This window comes from Ictidomys tridecemlineatus, chromosome 16 (genome assembly GCF_052094955.1).
Source record: "Ictidomys tridecemlineatus isolate mIctTri1 chromosome 16, mIctTri1.hap1, whole genome shotgun sequence".
Taxonomy (NCBI): Eukaryota; Metazoa; Chordata; class Mammalia; order Rodentia; family Sciuridae; genus Ictidomys; species Ictidomys tridecemlineatus.
Window position 1 is genome coordinate 49,516,302 of NC_135492.1, and position 22,090 is coordinate 49,538,391.

A 22,090-nucleotide genomic window follows, 5' to 3' on the forward strand; every position below is an offset into this window, starting at 1 on the left:
ATGAGTGAGGTCCTGGGTTCAATCCCCAGCACAGAAAGAAAGAAAGAAAGAAAGAAAGAAAGAAAGAAAGAAAGAAAGAAAGAAAGAAAGAAAGAAAGAAAGAAAGAGTGTGAGAGTTAATTAGTTAGTTGAGCTTGGGAGGACCAAGCAATCATAAATACAATATAATCCAGATATACTTAGAATTGAGAATGGGTAGTTTCTTAGAAGTTCAAAGAATAAGAACTATCATCAAGGCAAAAATAGCATAAATCATTTTACCCATTCAAATAAAAACAATGTTATCTTTGCCTTTAATAGAGAGAGAGCCACCGTTTGACTTTGAGGGCCTCAGGTACTCTTGCTTGGTGGGTCACTTTCTCCAAAACAATAGTAAGAACTGTAGTTTATAATTGCATCGAAATAAAATGAATATTAATATTAGTTTATTAATATTATTATATTATTTTTTGACCTAAAAGTCATTTTTTTCTACTAGTCAAAAGCAGTAAAATATTTTTCTTGATTTCCTGACGTACCATGGGCCTCCAGCACTAATAGAGAAATCAGGCCTGCCTGGCATGCTACAATCTTTGCTGATTCTCTTTGAGACTTATCAGTTTTTATCAAATGTCCTCCAATGAAAGCTCCAATTCTTGTAGTTTCTAGCCTTTTGAAACTCTTACAACCTCCTGTGAAAGTGCAATTCATCTCTGCATCACAGATTTCTCTCATGCTATCAACAGAATTGATCAAGATATCAGAACTGAAGCTTCACAAGAGCACAGACTGTTTAATTTGTTGTTGTTGTTGTTGTTGTTGTTTATTGCTGGATCCCAAATGCCTAGAACTGCAGCCTACCACCCAGTGAATGCTCAGTGTTTGAGTGAATAAAGTCAGTCAACGACACATCTTTAAAATCCATTTGTACTGTACATTCCTGAACTTGGTTAATCACCATGGAATCTCCTCAGTTAATCCATCTGCCTCCTCCCATGGGATTCCCAGAGTATTCTTCCTAAGCTCTATTCTGAAGATGCCACGTTGTATTCAAAGTCTTATGATAGTTCCCCATACTCTTCACAAACACAAGAATCCAAAGTATTTAAGTGTGAGGCATAAAGAGCTCTTCAAAGTTCAACAGCAGGCTGTATCTAGCCTCATATCCAAGGAGGCTGCTCAAGTCTTTGATAGACTCTGCTGTGATCCTAGCTTCCAGATGTTATACTTCTGTGGACTCGACCCTTGCCAAGCCCCTGTTAATCTCACCTTCCTTTTCCTGCATTTTACCTGGACTATTCCCAGCCCGTCATCTCCAAGGCATTCCTTTGGGAGCCCTGAGCCCTTCCAATGTCCTCCTGCTACACCTGCAACCTCCCTCCTAGATAGCACTCCTTTGGCTATTGTGGCTCTTCATTTGGGCATCTGTTTCTCCAGGTGGAGCTCGGGTTCCTTCAGGGCACGGATCATGGGCCACATTTTATCTCTGGAAACAGGCAAAACATCTGAAACCCACCTGGAATGTCATCAACAAAAGCATAGGAAGGACTTATTAACTAAGACTTCCCCAACTTTAAAAGGAAGTTGACGTATTTCATAATGTTAAGAAATTAAGGTTATAATTGCCACTTCTATGATATAGCAGAATAAAAGAACTATGTCCTATTCTTAACAAGAAATAGTAAAGACAATCTAAATTAACATCATGACACAGAGGTGTCATTTTTAGAATCTATGTACCCTCAACATGGGGAGGCATTGGGCAATATATATTTTTATATTCCATTTAATGAAGGCAAAATTGATATGTCCTCTTTAGGAAGATATTTGGCATTGTCTTAAAAAATGAAACTCATAGCTCCTTTCATTGGTCAATTTTGTTTTCTAGAAAAATCACATGTTCACTGACTGTGTTAGCTTTTCGTTGCTAAGACAAAAAGACCTGACAAAAACAACTTAGAGGTGGAAAGGTTTATTTTGACTCATGGTTTCAGAGGTTCAGTCCATGGATGGCCAACTGTTCTGGATGAGAAATGAGGCAGAACATCATAGAAGAAGGGTATAACAGAGGAAGCAGAGAGAGAGAGAAAGGAACACTCTTTCAGGGCACACCCCCAGTGACCCCACCTCCTCCAGCCCTGCCCCACCTGCCCACAGTTACCTCCCAGCCAGTCCATTCAAACCGGTATGGACTAACTAGGTCACAGCTCTCACCGTCCAATCACCTAACCTGCAAACATTCTTGCATCAACACAGGTACTTTTGGGCGACCCCCTCACATGCACACCATAAAACCAGGAGACTTCTGTAATTCTCTAGAGCACTGGCTGACGGTAAGAAGTAGGAACAGCCTGGATGTACACCTGCAGGATGATATCCATAACAACATTGTGAAGCAGATAAATCTTAAAACACCACGGTGATCAGAAAATCGCAAAAGGATAATTACCCGATGCTGCTCTCTGCCTAAATAGAAATCCCCCAACCAACACTGTACTTATAAAAGCATTAAGTTTTAAAAATGCAGAAATTGGAATGAGATAGGAAATGACCCCTGGATTTTAGTTGCCTCTGGGCAGGAACATAATTGATGAAAGTTAAGAAGCAGTCCAAGAGTAGATCTTTATTTGATTTATGGCATTTTAATTTCTTCAGAAATTAAAGTCAAGCGTCAGAGATGGAAACGTGGGCATCTGTTATATAGGCTTGGTCCTTACCCATGTGTCTTATATTTCCTACCAGAAGAGATTATTAATCAAGCAAGGCTCCAGAGTTCTGGAGTGGAAGCCAGGTCCTGCCAACGGACCGCACAGAACCCAGCCGAGGAACGGGGTGGCAAGCTGAGATGCACATGCACAGGAGATGCACATCCTGAAGGATCTCAGAGACGCTCTTGAGGTAGCTGGGCAGGCTCATGAGCAAGGCCAAGCTAACCACTTGGGAAAATGAAAGGCAAGGGATTGCTATAGAAAGAAAGAAGAAAATTGGCTAAATGATTGCTGTAGCTGAGGCTGGAGAAACATCCACCTCCCGGTCTGGTCCTCACAGATAAGATGCTTTGTGTAAGAGTCAGTGCATTGAATATGCCAGTCCTCAGTCTGGGGTCTTCAACTCTCCTACCTAAAAGCATCCATCAAGGCCCGAGACGTCCACGGTGTAACAATATTGACAGGCTTCTTGCAAGACGATCCAAAGAAACTGTAATTCGATTTGCTTACCGAAAAATAAAAGTGGCAAGGATAAAAAAACATGCAGGGTGGAGGTTAGATAAAAGAAAGAAAGGAAAAAAAAACAGGTTTTCAACAAATGCATATTCTGCTGACAGGAGGAAAGACAGAGCAAAAGAAAAGAAGTCAGGATTTCAAAGATGGTATTAACTAAAACAGCCTTTTGGAATTAGTGCTGTGCTTGTATCAGACAGTGTGTTTTTTAAAGCACAATGACAAAAATGCAGAGTGATTAGTGACTCATTGTTAATTTATTAACTGGGGCCATTTAAACCTGTTAATAAATTAGTTAAAGATTTCTATTTTTTTCTAAATTATTACTCAAATTTAACCATTACACACACAGGGTGTGTGTAATGGTTAAATTTGAGTAATTAGCAAGGCCCTCCTCTCCAACATTCATCATTTACATGTGATGACAACATTCAAAATCCTCACTTTTAGCTTTTTGAAATATATTCTATAAAATTGCTAACTAGGGTCACCTTACCATGAAACAGAATGAGAACTAGACTGTGAATTTATTTACCGGCTATTATAAAATCCAGAAAAGTGTCCATTTGCTTTCTTAATGCTGGAAGTCCAGTATTATGAGCTTACCCTTCAAGAACAAGAAACAATAGTAGATTTGGCAATTCAGATGCTGTAGTATGTGCCTCTAATGCCAGGGGGCTCAGGAGGCTAAGGCAGAAGGATCTCAAGTTCAAAGCCAGCCTCAGCAATTTAGTGAAGCCCTAAGAAACTCAGTGAGACCCTGTCTCAAAATTAAAAAAATAAATAAATAAAAGGGCTGGGGATGTAGCTCAGTGGTCAAGCACCTCTGGGTTCAATCCCTGGTACCAAAAAAAAAAAAAAAAAGTAAATGACATATTTATCAAGCCAAGGGACCAAGGGAGCAGGATTTTGTTCAAGCCCTGCCATTTGTTTGAGTGAGCTACCAACTAATCTGAGTCTCATGTCCTTAACCTGAAAATACGGAAATAAATGATCCATGACATCCCTTTATATCCTAATATTTTAGAATATTATGAAATCTATGGGCTGTGGAAATTAGAAGAAAGAGGAAAGCATCTCAAGGAAGAAAAAGATTCTTCTGGTAAAGAACAGAAGGTGCATATTATTGCATGAGTAAGTACTGAAGTAGTATGTGCTCTTAATATTACATACCCAGAGGGTCTCAGGGGTGTTAGAAAATCACTCGATTACAAATTTGAATACGGAAATACACTGGCATTTTACTTCCTGGGTTTTGGTATACCAGAAGAACTGCAAGAGTTTGCCTTTAATTTCTGAAATGATTTGAAGATTGGGTCCCCCCGCCCCCCCCACCCCACTGCCCCCAAGGATATAGAAACTCACGCTGGAGTTACTGATGGATTTCGCTCGGGGCATAAAGAGAGAACAAGGTTTATTTTTGAAAGAAAAAGGAAGAACGTGGGAGGAAAACACCATGAACTTGTGAATTGAATCTGGAGATATTACAGGGTCCTGTTGTGGGGCTGGGGTGGGAGCCTAAAAGGAAGGAAGCAATTAAAGGGTTGGCCAAGCAGGAGGGAAGGTCTCCGCGTGCTTGAAGCGGAAGAGCATTGGGAAGGAGGTGAGCGAGAGTTAGATGCAGGACACCCCAGGGCCCTGACAGCCCCCACCTCTGACACTTGGGCTCAAATTGGGCTGCTGAGTTGGCTCACCATGAGAGCAGGGTGGACAGCCAGACCCGTCCACCTACGTAGCGTATTTGACTCTGAATCTGTGAATTTTATGAAAGAAAAATATATACAATTTTCCAGATGTAGTTTAAAAAATTAAATGTGCTATATATATAATATACATAAGTATATGAAATGTATAATATAAAAATATATAAACACGTATATATTTAAGTTCATATATACTTACATCTATAAACACTTACATATTTACATATTCTATATTTATATATAAATATAAATAGATATTTATATATTTATATGGTGTTTATATAAATATATATTTATACTTATATATTTATAAATATATATTACATATTGTATGAACACTTATATATTTAAGTTTATATATACTTATATCTATAAACATTTACGTATTTACATATTATATATTTTATATACTTATATGTAATCCATATTGCATACATATTTAATATCCATACACATTTAATGTGGGTAGAGAAAGACTTACTGATTGGTTTCTGTGTCTAAACCACAATTACACACTAGCAGGAACCCTGAAATCCCAGAAAAGACGAATTCACCCATAGTCCGAGTATCCAGAGATATTGAGCAAACAATATCTTTCCCCTCTCTGGGCCTCAATTAACATATCCGCAAAACAGACACAGGGATCGGTTGGTTCCTGTGCCATTTGTGCTATGGTCAGCTGGCTGTGCCATCTGGCACTTGCCCTGACTTCCTTCTTGCCTTTCTGTGGCCTCTTCTGGGTCACAGCAAGGACCCATACCCTACAAGTTGCATTTCTCCTTGAATTCCTCAGCACCTGGGTTCCCAGGGTGGATGCCTACCGCAGGACCTGGGAAGGAGGAAGAAGGCAGAGGTAGCATCGTGGCAGCAGAAGATAGTTCTAGGTCCCGGGTTCCTGTGGAGGCTGTGCAGGTACAACAGCAGCAGTGGTCACAGACCCATGGGCAGCCTTGGTAGGTAGCACTGGGAACATGGCATGCCATACCTGGAGCTTCTGAGCTTCATAGCTTCAGAGGTGTCAGCAAGAAAACCTGCTCCTGGCTCTTAGCAACTAGGATGGCTGCCACTCCAAAGCAGCTACTGCAGCCACAGATGGCCCAGCAGCCCAGAGGACATGCTAGGCACGGGGGCTGGATCATGTCATCATTCACTGCTAAGGGTAATGGCACGATCCCATTGCTACTAACCCTCTAGGGACCTCATCTTCCCTTTCTGCTCCTCCAGTTCTTCCAACAGGTTTATCAGTGTTTCCCTGCATGACATCCCCTCTGTTTGCAATACTTGCACTGACTTCTGTGTACCTGGATGGACACTGGTTAAGATCAGATGCAAGGACAATTTCATATTCTGAATTTATTTCATTACTACGATCTATATTTCTGAAATTAGAAACAACTGTAATGCACATGGAGTGCCTTAGTGAATTCATCACGCTGCCCACCTACTCTCACTGTTGATGATGAGGAAATAGATTCTATGGGATTAAGGCTCCCAGAAGGACCCACTAGAGACGTTGAGTAAAAGAAATCTCCAGAGCATGCTTGAAACGGCTGACAGCATTTTGATGCAGCCAGTGTCCTGGAAAGAAGGGAGCCAGCCAAGGAAAACCCAACCTTGCTCACCCAGCCCAGCGAATTCGTAAGTGGTGCAAGGTCACAGAGGATACAGGTGACACACATGCAGTGGTGAAGCTTCCAGTGACCTCCTGAGAACAGGCAGAAAAGGTGTGAAGAATCAACTCCTGCAAGAAGGGACATGCAGACTTGAGCACTAGATTAGGTACCAGTTTCCCCTGAGGAATTTTCTGGTTGCTAAATGGAGGAGCTAGAAGATAGTAGCTGAGCAGAGATTGACTGAGAGGTGCTTTCAATCAATGTTTTGATGAAAAAAAAAAAAAGAAAAAGAAAAAGGAGCATAGGAGAAATAATAATGGAATGTTCCAGTAAGTACCTTAGAGGCCTGATGAAGACTGTAAGTCAGTCTGACGAGGCAAGTGGTTTGCTCTTATTCTGAATGCCCACCGTGGTTTCTAAAAATTTTTCAATTACCATGTTGTGCTTGAAATAAAATGACTAGCCGCATCTAGTAATGTGACCAAAAAAATGAGTCAATAACAAATCAATCACATATGATCCACAGGGAAGCGTAAAAGTTAGGGATTTTAAAGCCACTCTGATAATTATGTTCACAAAAACAAATGGTGAGATTGCAATGTTCTTTCATCAGATGATTGGAATGTATTCAGAAGAATGAAACAAAAAACGTAGAATTAAAAGTCAGAAGGCTAAAATGAGCCTTTTCCTGTGAAATTTCAGTCGATGGTTTTTAAAAGGAAACTAACAAGCTTCAATGAACCACAGGTAGACTTGTGCAAGACATTCTAGAATAAAAACTAACAGGAGACATGGAAAAGAGCGTGAGCACACACACACATTAATGTCCTTCACATTCAAAGCACATTAATTACACCTGCAAATAAGCTGTCCTAGCTTATTTGCAGGTGTATTTAACTCTACTGAGAAGGACCCCAAGAGGGTGGAGCACAGGCAGAAGTGACCATGAAATGATCACGATTTTACATGTTCAAAGACACCGAGGTGCATTACAGACCACAAGCAAATGAATACAAGAAAATGACACTTAGACACCTCCTAACCCAAGGAATGGGAAAACAAATAGAGACAAAGAAAAATCTCAACAGATGGAATTTCAGACTAGCAACATCAAGGCCAGTTTCCCAACAGAAAGAAAGAAAGAGGGAGGGAGGGGGGAAGAGAGAATGCAGAAGAGCAAAACAGAAAGAATAACATTCTTATGCTGCTGGATAAAAAAAAAAAATAACTGCTAACCTAAAAGTATATAAGAAGAAGAAATACAAAAATAACATGAGAGTCACCATGACTGCACAAAATCTGGGAACAGTTTGTTCTCACCAAACTCCTACTAAAAGAGATAAGAGCTGGGTATGGTGCCGAGTGCCTGCCATCTCAGCTGCTCAGGAGCCTGAGGCAGGAGGATTGAGAGTTCAAAACCAGCCTCAGCAGTTTAGGGAGGCTCTAAGCAACTCAGCAAGACCCTGTCTCAATATAAAAGTTAAACCCAGCACCTCTGGGTTCAATCCAGTACAAAACAAAACAAAACAAAACTAACCGAGGGCTCCTATTAAATGGATAGACTAACAGTTTATATGATAAACAGAAAATTACATACTCCATAAATATTAATACGAGTGCCCGATGGAGTGCTGCCCTCCATTTTTCAGATGAGAAAGCTGACTCTGGTCGACAGGGAAGCCTTGTTAATTCTCACGTAGAGAATGAGCCATACCACCGAGGACAAAGGCAGAGTCCCTAAGAGCACCAGCCCATTTCTCTATCCCACAGACACACCTAAATGCCAACTTTCCACAGAAGGGGACAAAATCAACAAAGAAACAACCACACAGAACCAGAACTGGGGCTCGGCTGACCATCAGTCATGAATATTTTTCTAGGCTGGGGACCTAGCTCAGTTGGTAGAGGGCTTGCCTCACATGCAGAAGGCCATGGGTTCAATCTGCAGTGCTTGTGTGCACGTGCCTGTGTGCACGTGCCTGCGCGCGCGCGCGCGCGCACACACACACACCCCAAAATAATAATAATAATACTATCCTTTATGGTAGCTGCCATCACAGAGAATTTTGTTTATTTTGAAATAAATGTGATATACCTTGGTTTCAAGTCTTCTAAAGCCAGACTCTCTATTTTAATATATTTCAGAAGCACTGTAATCATGGGGGGTATTCTGTCCTTCACATTAAAAAAAATTGCTCTAGAAATGACCCCCAAACTTGGGTCATTTTTTCTCTCACATAAATACTTAAAAAGTAAAATAAATAAATAAATATAAAAAACAATTTCATTCTACCTGATACACACAGTTTTCCAAAGTGAGATGTTTGTTCCCTTGCTGCATAAATGTAAGCCATAAAAAGTGCTAAATGGTGACAGCTTTATTCCTCCTGAAATTTACATTAGGTAGTCACTGGGCTATGAAAGGTACGATGTCTAAGAGAGAACTCATCAAAAACACAGATATAAAACATATACCTGCCTTTTGTCTCTGAAGGCTGCATGACTTTTATCTCTTCCCATAAATAATGGAGGCATCAGCACATTTATCAGCACACAATAACAAACCCCAGCCTCCTGGTAATTGTAAAAACACTGAAGCCTGTTATTGACCTTGTGTAAAAGAGAGGAACGGGACCAAAAAAAAAAAAAAAAAAAGACAAAGAAACTTTTTGTCTGTCTAGAGCCACATCCAAAGCCCCTTCACACACTCTGAAAGCCATTAAAACTAAAAGTAAATGATGTGAAAAGGAAGAGGAAAATATATTATCGAGTAAAGCAACACGGACAAGTTAAATCAAAAGATCCATCCATCCACACTACGTCACTCCACTCGTACCCCTTATTCTCCCTGCTGAAGTCCCTTTTGAGATATTTGCATGAAGGGACAAGGGGTCCCAACTCCAGATCTTAAACCTGTGACTCACATTGTTGCTTAATCCGTTCCTTCAAGGGGCCCACTCGTTTTTTGCAAATGAGTAGTTTCTATGGAAACATTGACAAAGTACCAAACCTTTCCCGGGTTGTTGAAGCACGTGTGTCCTGATTCAGTGATGGTACGAATTATTAGCAAATGTTTGTGGATGGACATTTGCAAAACCTGACCATGTCCCGCAACTTATCTTCTGCCAAGTTTCCCCAAGCAGGGGCTCAAGAAGAACACCACTGGCCAAAGCCCTGATAAGCAGATGCATACATAATGGCTAGGTGACAGGATTAGAGATGAGTCACTCAGCTCCCCATGAGTAACACACAGTAATTACCATAGCCATTCAGAGAAGGGAGCCATAAATACCAACTGCAGAGGGAGAAGAGGGTCTGCAGGAGAGGGGGTGATTGGAGCTGGGTCTTCTTGGAGGTTGGAGAAAATAACAAAGAATATGTCACAATGGAGCAGGTACCGGCTCGCAGTGTCCTGGGGAATTGTGTGTTAACCTGTGCCCCAAGGATGAGGTGGTGAGTTGTCTTGAAGGATGTGAGTTTGGACAAGGACCATAAAGACCAGTCTTCCAATAGAGGCTGCATAATGATCTTGATTTGAAAGGTGAGAGTCAACAAATATTCCAGATGTGTATTTGTCAGCATTTTGTCACTGTGACCAAAACATGTGACAAGAACAACTTAGAGGAGGAGTTGACTCACAGTTTTAGAGGTTCCGCCCATGCTTGGCCAGCTCCAAGGCAGAAATGTCATGGCGGAAGGGTGTGGCAGAGGAAAGCTGCAGAGATCATGGTGGCCCAGAAGCAGAGGGAGAGGGAGAGGGAGAGAGAGCAGGAGAGAAGAAGAGAGGGAGAGGGAGAGGGAGGAAGGGTCTGGAGAGAAGGTAAACCCTCCCAGGGCACCGGCCCAGTGACCTACTTCCTCCAGCTAGGTTCCATTCAGCTATCAGTGAACTAATCCATCAAACGGATTAATGGATTAATCCAGTGATGAGGTCATAATCCATTTATTGCCTAAAAGCCTTGACTCTGAACCTTGCTGCATTGGGGACCATGCTTCCAATGAACGATTTTGAAGGACATTCCAGATCCCAACTGTGAAAATATCTCAGTTTACCCTACCCTTCCAAAGGCACCATGATGTTTATGTCAAAATGCTCCATCTTTGGACCTACCTTTCCTATGTTCATATATGAATACACAACCAGTGTAACTCCACATCATGTACAACCACCAGACTGGGAAGTTGTACTCCCTGTATGTATAATATGCCAAAATCCACTCTACTGTTATGTATAACTAAAAAGAACAAATTAAAAATAAATTTTAAAAAATGCTCCATCTCCTTGAAACCAAGACTCCTTAATTCCTGATATTAACAAGCTATCCAAATTGGCTCATAAAAGACATGTCTTCTGCCATCCTGGGTACTGGCAGCAAATTTGAACCCGAAAGCAAGAGGTGAAAATACTCCACTAGGGAGGAAACAGAGTCAGTGAATTAAATATTACTGAAATTACCCATGGAAGATGTGCTGAAGGCTGAGAAGAGAAATGACATAGGACAGAGAAGAGTGTTCACTTTAACCAGGCGGAAGAGAATATCTCCTAGATAAGGTAAATAATACCGCCTCCCACCTATTCACTAAATATTTATCAGAAATTTCATATGTACCAATCTAGGACCACCACATTGGTAAAGTACATCTGAATTCATTCTTGCAACATCAGTATTTTCTGTTTTTATAAAAGATAAGAAAAATGGCTCAGAGAAGTTCAATTTGTTCTAAAAGAAACATATATTCTCTTAGTTCAATCATACTTCTTTCTCTGACATGAGATGAAATATGAGGGAAAAAAAACATGGGAAAAAAAATTCCTACCCTAGTTGAATTTACATTAAAACGATGCATTGGAGATATAACCTAATTATCTGTATGAAAAAATGTTTAGCATAAAATAAATTGTTTTCATGATTCTTCCAATTTTGAAAATTAAATTGCTTTTGTAATGTGAGTAGGGAAAAAATCTATTAAACTGGATAGCAAAAAACCTGATAATATCAAATTTTACTTAAGACGATAAGATGATTTAAAGAGTTGTTTTTTTTAAAATTCATGTAAGGGCATATAATCAAAGAAAATGAAATAAATCACTTATGATATATGGAGTCCTCTTTAGCCTACCTAGTGTTATATATTTGAGCCATTCAGGAAAAAAAAATAACTGAAGACTTTTCTTTATTGTTATTCTTTGCTGTTCTTACAAATAAATGGGTCAATTGATGCCTATTTCAATTCTCTGGTTCTGGGTCTATGAATTTGCTCAATGTCTGTGGACTGACTGACTCATAGTTTGTCAGCACAGGGGGCCAGGAATAATATTTATTGTTCTAGAAGAGAAAATTACCTAGCAGCTTAAAGTAATGCCATTCCCTTTGTCAAAGTCCTGGAGTCTGAACACGACTCGATCATGGCCCAAATCCTTACTGTAAAGAAATTCCAAGATCTGACTCTGCGTATGCTCACCAACCTCGTCCTCTGACCTCATCTCCACCATAGCTCTCCCTAGGTCTCCCCAGGGTCACATGCACTGGCTTTCTGCTGCACCCCAAAGCCTCTTGCTAACATTGCTAAAATCAGGCATCAGAGGTCATTTGAAACCTTCTCAACATGCCAACCACATTTATTAACTTCCGGTGAACTTAGACAGCCCGTAATTATTCAACAGTCTGATAGTATCAAAGTAGTTTAAAATGCAATATTATTTTGGACTTAACCTTAGCATTAGGTTCTAGCAAATAAGAACAATCTCCAAGTTATTAAATTTTCTCAACTACAAAAATGTTCCCTGGGATGGGGGTTGGGGGGTGGGGGTGGGGGGGACAAGTAGAAAAAAGTGCATTTTAATTTGCTGACAAAAATGTCAAGAACCTCGGCCAAGAGAGGCAGTCTGGCCACTGTCAGATGGTCAAGGGGCCTAAGATAAGCTGTTTAGGGAGGCTGCTCTGCTCACTTTGAAATACGGTGTCTCAGAGAAGCCAAAAGAAGGGAGAGTGAGGCTTTGGGAAGCAAAACTGGTGGAAACAGAGATGGCTAACCAAACCATGGATGTTCTATGGTATTTATGAGAGCAAAAGCAGTTACAACTGCACTTTGGAAGTTTGCCTCTTCCTGCCAGATAGAGGAGACTGCACCCATCTGGAAAATATTCTGTGGGGGGTGAGGGGGGCTACTACCCAGGCTCGGTTTTCTCCAGGTGTTTTGGTTAATATTTAAAAATTTCACCTTAAAATTTTTGTTTATGAAAATAGATTTAAAAATCTATTTTAAAAACATAATATACAGGATTTCCCATTCCTAGGAAGTGCGATGGCCACAGACTTTAACTTCCCAGGTGATGTGTACAACCCAGTGACATTGAAGGGCCTGGTAACTGAGACACCTGAATCCACTTTCAGCCACCTTTAACCTACCTGCCTTTATTTTTGCCTTGTTAGCTCTCCCTACATCTCCATCAGTGATGTCTTCTGAGACACAAGAAGGAAAACTGGAAAGTCTTGTGTTCCCAACAACAACAACAACAACAACAACAACAACAAAACACACACAAAAACCAAAAAACAGTGTGTTCCTTGGGGCATCAGTTGTAGCAATGTTTTTAGATGTGACTCAGGAAAAAAGTATTTGATGGATAAATTTGATGGTATCAAAGTATTTTAAAATGTAATATTATTTTGGACCTAACCTTAGCATTAGATTCTAGCAAATCTAATGTTCCATTTAGATGAAACAGATTTCCTTTCTGACAGGTTTCTTACAATTTCTCACTTTTGTGTGTGTGTGTGTTGTCAGGTGATCTCTAAGTTTTACAAAGGTACCTGACCAATTCTACTATTTCCATAGAATACTTTAAGGTCTATTTTTCAAGGACATATACCTTAGAAAAGAGAGGATTATAGCTCTACAGAACTGCTATTTCTGATTTTTATATCTTTTGGCATGTTTTAAGTCTGTTTTCCATTACTATAATGAGCTACCTGAGGCTGGCTACTTTATAAAGAAAGGTTGATGGTTTAGCTCGCAGTTTTTAAGGTTCAGGGCATGGGGCTGATTTCTGCTCAGCTCTGGTGCAGGCCCCCTGGGCTGTATCCCATTCAGGTGAATGGCATCATGGTGGGAGAATGGGCAGGAGAGACAGAACTCATGGTAAGACAGGAAGTCAGAAAGAGCTCAGGGACCAGAATTACTCTTTTGTAACAACCCATCTCTGGGCCTGCCTTGCTCCACCCCTTTTGAGGGTAACACTTGTGTGAGCTAATCTCCTGGGACTAGTCCCCACTTCTTAATGGCTCCACCCCTCTTCCAAGCACTGCCACACTGAGTACCCAGCTCCCAGCACAGGTGCACCGAGGGACAAAGCACATCCAAACCACCATATCCAACGCCAACAACTTTTTAAAAAAGTATTTGCTCTGATATTTCATCATCTTTTCACATCTGCCATCTTCCTCCTGAATCACCCGCCTTGTTCCTGCTGTTCCTTTCGGTCACTTGCTCACACTTTTTACTTTCAAGTTTTCTCTCTCTTCAAAGGCATCTGGGACAGGATGCATGTGAACCAAGTGAGAAGGAGGACAGAGATCCATCAGCCTAAATCGTAAAGAGAAAACCCCAAGCATATTGAAAGAGTGCCTTATAAGAGAGGATCGGGTGTCAGGAGAGCACTCCAGGAAGGTTCTAGAAGGGCTGTCCAGGTTGTCCCCTGCAGACTCCAGCCACCAGGTCAGCAGGACACATAAATCTGTAGAGAAAAATAGATGGATCTCTCCTCCTGATTCTGGGCTCTCTTTATTTTGTCCCCCACTCCTACCCCGACCCCACTACTTCTTTAAAGAACAGACCCTAAGAGGAGATCAGGGAACAAAATCCATTCTGTCTGAAGGAGACAAGTCCTGGACCCCCGCCAGTGCCCGGTGACTGGATCAGAGCCCATCAGCTACCACACATGACTTTCTCAAGACAGGGGGCATCTCCCTTAGATCTTGGTCTTCAGCAAGTCAACACGGAGCACCGACATTTGATAAAAATGAGAATCTCTGCACCCTTGGTAGTATTATGCGCAGGGTACCTGGGGGTAGGTAACTAGCCAAACCCACTGGCATTGGAAAGACTTTCATTTTTTACAAGGAAACATCAAAGACATTTTGATATCGTAGTGTAATCAGCAACTGCTGAAGTCAGAACTTCAAAAGCTGAGCCCTTTGACACTCCGACCTAGGCTCCCTAGAGTTTTAGGAAATGGAAAACTTGCTTTCTTTAGACAACCAGGGTGGTGGTCGTTGGGCAATATCTTAAATGTCCAAGACCACCATCTCCTTAAAGCAGGAGGCCAGTGAGGGTAGTTTCAATAACCAACACAAACAGTGGGTCACTTCTGCAAGTAAAATCCAGGGAGACCCAGGAGGACAGGCTGTTTCAAAGCAGCGCGTGCCTTTGACCCGATAATCAAGCGTTCACCCGTGACGAGTGTCCTGGATTTGACTGTGTCCTGTAAAAAGTCCTGGCCTCTGGGACAAGTGATGGTGGCCTGCCTAGGAAATAGGGTCTTTCCAGAAGTAATCGGGTTGAGACCCAGGGGGCTGTGGCCTAAACCCCATCCCTGGCATCGGTAGGAGAAGTAGGTGTGAAAACACAACCAAGGCCAAAAGGAAAAAATGTCTCATAAAAACAAAGAAACTGGAGGGATGTAAGTATAAACCATTCCCCAAGAAGCCCCAGGAAGCTATCAAGGGCTGCAGAAGGGCGTTTCCTGGAAGCCTTCAGAGGATGCATAGCTAGGGCTGCCCAACTCCTGGTTGCAGGGTTCCAGAACCTTTTTTTAAGCCACATACTTGGAGAGTTTGTTACAGTGGCACCAGGAAGCGATGGGCACAAAAGTCTATTTGCATGAAAATTTGAAAAGAAATAATTTGGAAAGAAATGAAACCCAGGTTAACATCCTACTAAGTCGGGCTCAGCGATGTCTTCTGATACACAAGCAGGAACTACAACCAGGGAGCAAAGCCCACAGAGGTATGAAGCGCCTCTTGCTTCATGCTAAAAGCCCCCCCGGGCTCAGCCTGCGACATATGGGAATTGATAATGGCCTTGGAGCTAAGAGTTACTGTGGCCGAGTTTTCCTTTTGCATGTGACACTGTAGCACGGAAGGTGAACGGGAGGGAAACAGGGCTCTGGGCCTAAGGACTGGACTTGAAGCTGGCTGAGCCCCATGGACTGTGACCTCAGCATGGGAAGGGTGAGGACATGGAGACTGAGCCTGCACACGTCACCCTCTAGAGCCAGGTCAGGACTCGGGGTCTCTGAGATCTGCTGATGGGCCTTCCCAGCCCCAGGTTGCATCAAACGCATGGAGTCCCATCTGATCCTTACCAGGGCCCTTCCTTATTCACTCTTTCACAAGGGAGTAACTATGGGTCTTTTGTGGTCGTCAATAATCAATATTCCTAGAAATCTGAAAGCTGTTCCCTGGCATTTTCCATGAATGGCTTCCTCCACAGGAACTGTCCACATAAAATGCTTGAATAACAGACTCCGCACTGCAGGAGGGGAGAGCGGCTCTTCTCTTGGAATCCAACCATGGGTTCCAAGCAACCCATCAGCCCGTCTCATGGCAGTGAACCCCCCGTCAGCAGAACCCCAGCCACCTCTGCACGTGAGGTGCGAGTTCTGTCATGTAAGATGCCGGTGATCCTGCTCCTCTTCCTCTGCAGGTTTTCCCAGAGTGCGGAACTCATCTGTTTAGTCAAGGATGACATTGATTTCCCTTTGGTTCCAAGCTCACGTCTACATAGTGCCCTCTTTTCCCTGCCTAGTCCTAATTTTTCTTGACTTCGCAACCCCTCGGAGTAGCCAAGTAAGTGGGTGTCCTTAGCTCTGCTCATTAGATAAAGAGTGATGTGGCTTTCCTCCGACACAATTTTTTTTTCCCAGGCTATCTTTTCATTAAGTCTCAATCTGCTCTCCTCCTACAAAGCGGTGTACCAGCTGAGGAGACTGCGTGCTGAGCTGGGGTACATCAGTCATCCCCTGGGTGACGGCAGCTACGACAATTTCCAGGGAGCCTGACATTCTAGAACATTTTTGCTTTTGATTAATACAGTGCTTTGTTTTGTTCAGGCAAATAAAAACATTGGATCTCTTTCCTACATCCAGAGATGATAAGGCTTGAAACTAAGTCTCTGTAGAAGACAGACAAAAAAAAAAAAATGACACAATGGGCACATCCCTTGAATCATATTCACTTAAAAATGCGCGATAGTGAGAACTCAGGTATGCCGGGGTAGGAATTCAACCGAACTAGCTTAAAAGAGAGGAATACTTTATATTATGATATCTAGAAATTCAGGGGTTAGAGGTAAAACGCTTAAGAATCTCCAATAAATATTTTCGGTGGAGAAATTTTGCGAGAATCAAAATGGAGTCACTTTTGTCAAGCCCTTGCCAAGAAAATACACAAACACAGCCGGGAGGTGGTGAAGCAGGAGTTCGCCCACGTGTGGACGTGACACAAATGTGGCACAGAAGAATACACAACCTTGCTCAAAGGCCACTGTGACCTCTACAGGATGATGTGGCTGCCTCTTCAGTCTCAGTCTGGAGTCACCCTGGTTACTCATCCTAGTCAAGGATAATCATTTTAAGACGTCCTACATGGTCCTCCTCCTTCCGCCTTTTGCCAGCAAAGGGGAATGAAGGGAAGGGAGGGCCATGGGAATAGAAAAGAGAGTGGAATGAATCGGACATCACTTTCATATGTGAATACAGGACCCGTGAAACTCCACATCGTCTTCAACCACAAGAGTGGGATCCTGATTAGAACAAGTTTTTCTCCATGTATGTATAATATGTCAAAGTACACGCCACTATCATGCATATCTAAAACGAACAAATAAAAAAATAATTTTTAAAAAAGGAGGCATAAGGAAAAAAAATCAGAAACAACAACAAAACCCTCTTCCTATATGCTCACGGTTCAGCACGGTGCCTGTAACCCCATCACCATGATGCTCGGCTCTTCCCAACAAAGTATCCTTATTCTTTAGAGCATCTCTCTCCTAAATAGGTTGACGGGAAGTAAAAACAAGAAACACTTAAGAGCTTCCAATGATACTTTGGGTCGTTTCTCATTTTTCTTCCTCCACGTTCGGGTTACCCTTCTCTCTATTTTATTGTCATTCTTTTCTTTTGTGAAACTGTTGAGTCATGCAATACAGGCCTAGACGCTGACTTTGTTTTTTTTTCAGCGGGAATCATTCCAATTTAGAGCTAAGAAAAAAAAAATATCTCCCCCAAATACCATCTAGTCATCCATAAAGTCTCTGAAGAAAGTACTGTGACTAAGTCTTTTGGGCCTGGTTTCTATTTCTGAACCAACTGCTAGGGCTACCAACCAGAGAGATTGCCACAAACTAACCAATCCAACATGCAGAACAAGAGCAGAGACATCTTCAAAGAGGACAGGGGATGTCACCAAGGAGGAGGGGACCTGCTAAGCCGAGAACACATGGAGAAAGCTTTCATTAGTGTTCCGGATCCCAGACAAGTCTGAGAAAACGGCAGATATCTGCCGGCCCCGTGAAACCACAAGGAAGACAGGCCGACAGGTCCGGGAGCACCAGAAAACCATGGAGACTGCATGGCATCCTCACTTCCAGCCTAAGATTTCTAAAGGAAAGTTAACCCAGGTGTGCAAAGCCCACACTTCATCCAAGCTGACATGTGTTTGTGCACACACACACCCAATGTGCAAATTCAATGTACAGAAAAGTCTCATGGTAGCAGTGGTTTCTGTAGAGTCTTGTGAGTGTACAATTCTGCATCCTAAGAGCTTTGTTTTACCCCTCTGGGAGCACAGTGACTCCTCAAATTTTTTGCATGCTTACAAAAAAAAAAAAAGCAAATTTTAAAAAATGCTATAAAAAGAAGGACATGTATGGCAGTCTTTCTTTCCTCTGGCAGATTTTCTCACTTCCAGAGACGACTTCTCTATTCTCCAAAAACTTCCGGAAAGTTTCATGTGTACCATGTGTAATAAACTTAGCACATTGTGTCTCAAAGTCTCAATTCTGACATTTTTACATACCCTGTTTGGAAAACGTTTGGACAGCATCTACTCAGAAGTTGACAGCAATGATTTTTGAATCCCTGCTAGGTCAAGTTGTGGGCTAATTGTGTGTTGCTAGAATCCCATTTAGGAGACTATGTCTGTCCTATTCTGAGATGACAAAAGGGTGGGTCCCAAAGGCAGACTCCTTGTCCCCAACCAATCGCTAATAAGAAGCAGAGCCAAGATTTGAAACCCCTGTATGTGGTCCCAAGCAGGGGTCAAGATCAGAGAAAGAGATCCTATTTAGATGACCGTGACCGTAGGCCAGGTGATAGAAGACAGACTTGGAATATGGTGATGGCAATAAAACTGAGGAAACCTAACTGGATTTCAGAATATTTCAAGGTGGCAGCTACTCTGTCCACTCAATGTTCCAACCTTTTGCAAGTTCCTGGATGGGAGGTGGGGACTTGGGGTAGGTAAGGCCATAGGGCCATTTATTTATGCTTCTTCCACCTTGAAACTTGTTCCTGAAACTCTCAGGCACTATGTTCTTTTTAAAATTTAATTTCATTCTTTATTTTTGCAGAGCAGGAGTTTGAACCCAGGGCATTCTGCATGCTGGGCAAGCACTCTCCCACGGAGCCCACCCTCAGAGGCCACTCAATGTCTTGGATGGGCCCTGCCCTCAGGGCCCGGGTTGGAGCAAGAGCCTTGCAGACTCCAGCAGTCCACCAGTGAATCCTGAAGACAGAACGCAGCAAGTTCCCCCCTTCCCTTGGCAACGGTGGCGAGAAGCCCGTGGGTCTCTGGCCCCTGCTGCCCCCCCCCCAACTTTGCCTTTTGCATTCTGACTATGAAGACACTCTGGATAAATGTGTCACTCCCCCCCCACCCCACACCCCCCTTGCCGAATGCCAACTCACATGCAGGTTTTACTTCCCGGAAGGCACGGGGCTCACTTTCAACTGTATTAACGAGCAGAGCAGCATATTAAGGTTGGGGAAATCTTGTAAAATTTTCAAAACCAAATTTAACTTTCCTAGGACCACAATCCGCAGCCATCCGTTAAAAGTGGTGGTCATTTTCCGTGCGTCTAATGTCACCTTAATGACACCCAAAGGCCCCGATGCTAAGTGGTTTCTATTCTGGGGACCATTTTCAGATTAGAGTTGAAAATGTGAAATAAAATAGAAGAATTCATCATGGGTTAGATTCAGGATCCCCAGCAGGACTGTCACACGGTACATAGTATCTTCAGGACAGATTTCTTCTACTTCTTCTGTTTCTGCCCCTCTTATTTTTTCACCCTCCTCTCATCTTTAACTTTGCTTTATGTTCTTTTCAGAACAACCAGCAGAGGGTGAATGTTCTTTGCTTAATCTTTAAAAACCTGGAGGAGAGTGAGTCCTTCCAGCCTGCCTTCCTCTTCCTGCATGTGACTGACCTTGGACGCTCCCACTTAACTGGGTGCCTAAGCGCCCTTCTCTTGCAGATCATAGCTAACAAAAAGATGATGATGGAATAAATAAAAATCAATCTCTCTCTCTCTCTCTCTCTCTCTCTCTCTCTCTCTCTCTCTCTCTCTCCCCCTCATTTTACACCAGTGACCTGCTTGTTTCTAAAAAAAAATTTAAAAAAATGTGCTTCATGAGACCAATATTTAAACCAGTTAAGAATGAAGTCTCTCCAAGTCTAATTTGAGGTTGCTATAAAACTTCTTCCCCTACAAACATACATAAAGCACCAAGTAGTAAGGCAAGAAAATCAGGCTGGTGAATTAATAGTCCACCAGGAGCGACCAAACGGTGTTACATGAAGGCCGGTAGACGTTACAGCTCGATTTTAATCAGCCCAATGGGGTTGTTTTGTGTTGACGTCTGTGAACAGTCATTTATTTTTTTTTATTTTGCCCTCTGCAGAGGAAGCTTCTGGAACGACATGGGAAGATGCCGGAGCTTTGGGGGCAACAAACTACTTTTTAATTCGTCTTTACATTAGAGAAAACGCACATAAAAAGAGAGTAAAAAAAAAAAAATATATGACTCATTCAGAGAAAAATCATCTCAAGGTTCAGAATTTCATCTGTCGCTCTCTCACAAGCCCTGTCTTAATTGAAAATGTGTGTTTGAGGACTTTCCGTGGTATGTTTATTCTCAGTTCTGCGTTAGGTTGGTTAGTTTTAATTTTATGAAGGGTAAACACAGTGTCTTCAAGTTTTAGCTGAAAAGAAATATCCAGGGTAAAGCCAAAGTTCCTCACTCATCCACAGAACCGTGACACTGAACTCCTGCACAGCCACGGTGCCCTGGGCAGGTGGTGGTTAATTTGGTGGGGAATAGACTCAGGGTCCCTCTCCCCAGGGAGCTATCTTCTAGAGGTTCTGCACTCTTCTGCTCAGTGACCAATTTGGGTCAGACCCTTCTATACCATTTGATATCTATTTTCACATGGGTGTGACCTTTTTGGTTGTGAATGAACATTTTTATGTGGGATTCAACCATCTATATTGTACTATCTATCTCTCACTTGGCTTCTCCCCCATCATTAGCATTTTCTCCAGTATATGCAGCCAAACTGTATGATATTTTTTATCACTTGTCAGAAATATATAATATGGATGTGACACGATTTGTGTTACCATTTCCTGTGGGTAACATATAACTATTTTACATATTTTTTCCTGGTGAGAATAATAGGACTTCTGCTGTCCAGTTTACCCCATGTGCTACCCCAAAGTCAACATTTCTCAGATTTGATGGGACCCACAATCCTTCCATTTGGCCATGATGGCTCATGTTTCCCCATTGTCCAGTTACTTACAGTCCATAGTCACTCATAAAAAATCATCCACCCACATTCCCCATCATGCTCAGATACCTTGTGCTTTTTCAATTCACTTGGCAAACACTAACTCTGGGTAGCTTCAAGTTTCTCTCATTTTCTGTCTGAATCTGTTCAGCAGCATGTTTGCAGAAAACCAAACAGGCTGACCAGTCGAAATTCATTTCAATCCTCAGACTGGTCTATCTGGCTTCCTGGCTATTATACTGTGTGTGTTGGTCAGCTTTACATTACTGTCACGGATAGATCTGAGATGATCAACTAAAAAAGAAGAAAGGTTCATTTGGCTCACGGTTTTGGAAGTTCCAGCCCATGATTGATTGGCTTCATTGCTTTTGGGCTCATGGTGATGAAGCACATCATGATGAGGAGTGTGTGATGGAATAAGCTGCTCACCTCACGACAGCTGGGGGAAAAAGAAAAGAAGGAAGAGATTAGCATCCCACAATCCCCTTTAAGGACACACCCCCAAAGACTCAGAACCTCCCACTAGGCCCCACCTCTTAAAGGTCCCACTTCCTCCCAACAGCCCCAAGCTGAGGACCAAGCTCCTTTGGGGGAGATTTCAGATCCCAACTCCAGCAGTGTTTCCTGGTCTGTTTATTCTCTGTGTCTCCTAGATAATGGTTCCACGTCTTGTATCTTCTCAAGATCTCTGGCATCCCTTCCTCTGAAGAAGCTCCATC

General features: G+C 42.3%; 1 protein-coding gene across 1 annotated transcript in view; it reads right to left on the reverse strand.

Annotated features, from left to right (window-relative positions):
- The window catches only part of Chl1 (cell adhesion molecule L1 like), a 595,242-nt gene that overhangs the window by 351,634 nt on the left and 221,518 nt on the right, over positions 1–22,090 (reverse strand). The window contains exon 3 of the mRNA XM_078033574.1: positions 21,697–21,810. The gene's annotated coding sequence lies outside the window, so the exon portion shown is untranslated. The remainder of the gene's footprint in view (positions 1–21,696; positions 21,811–22,090) is intronic.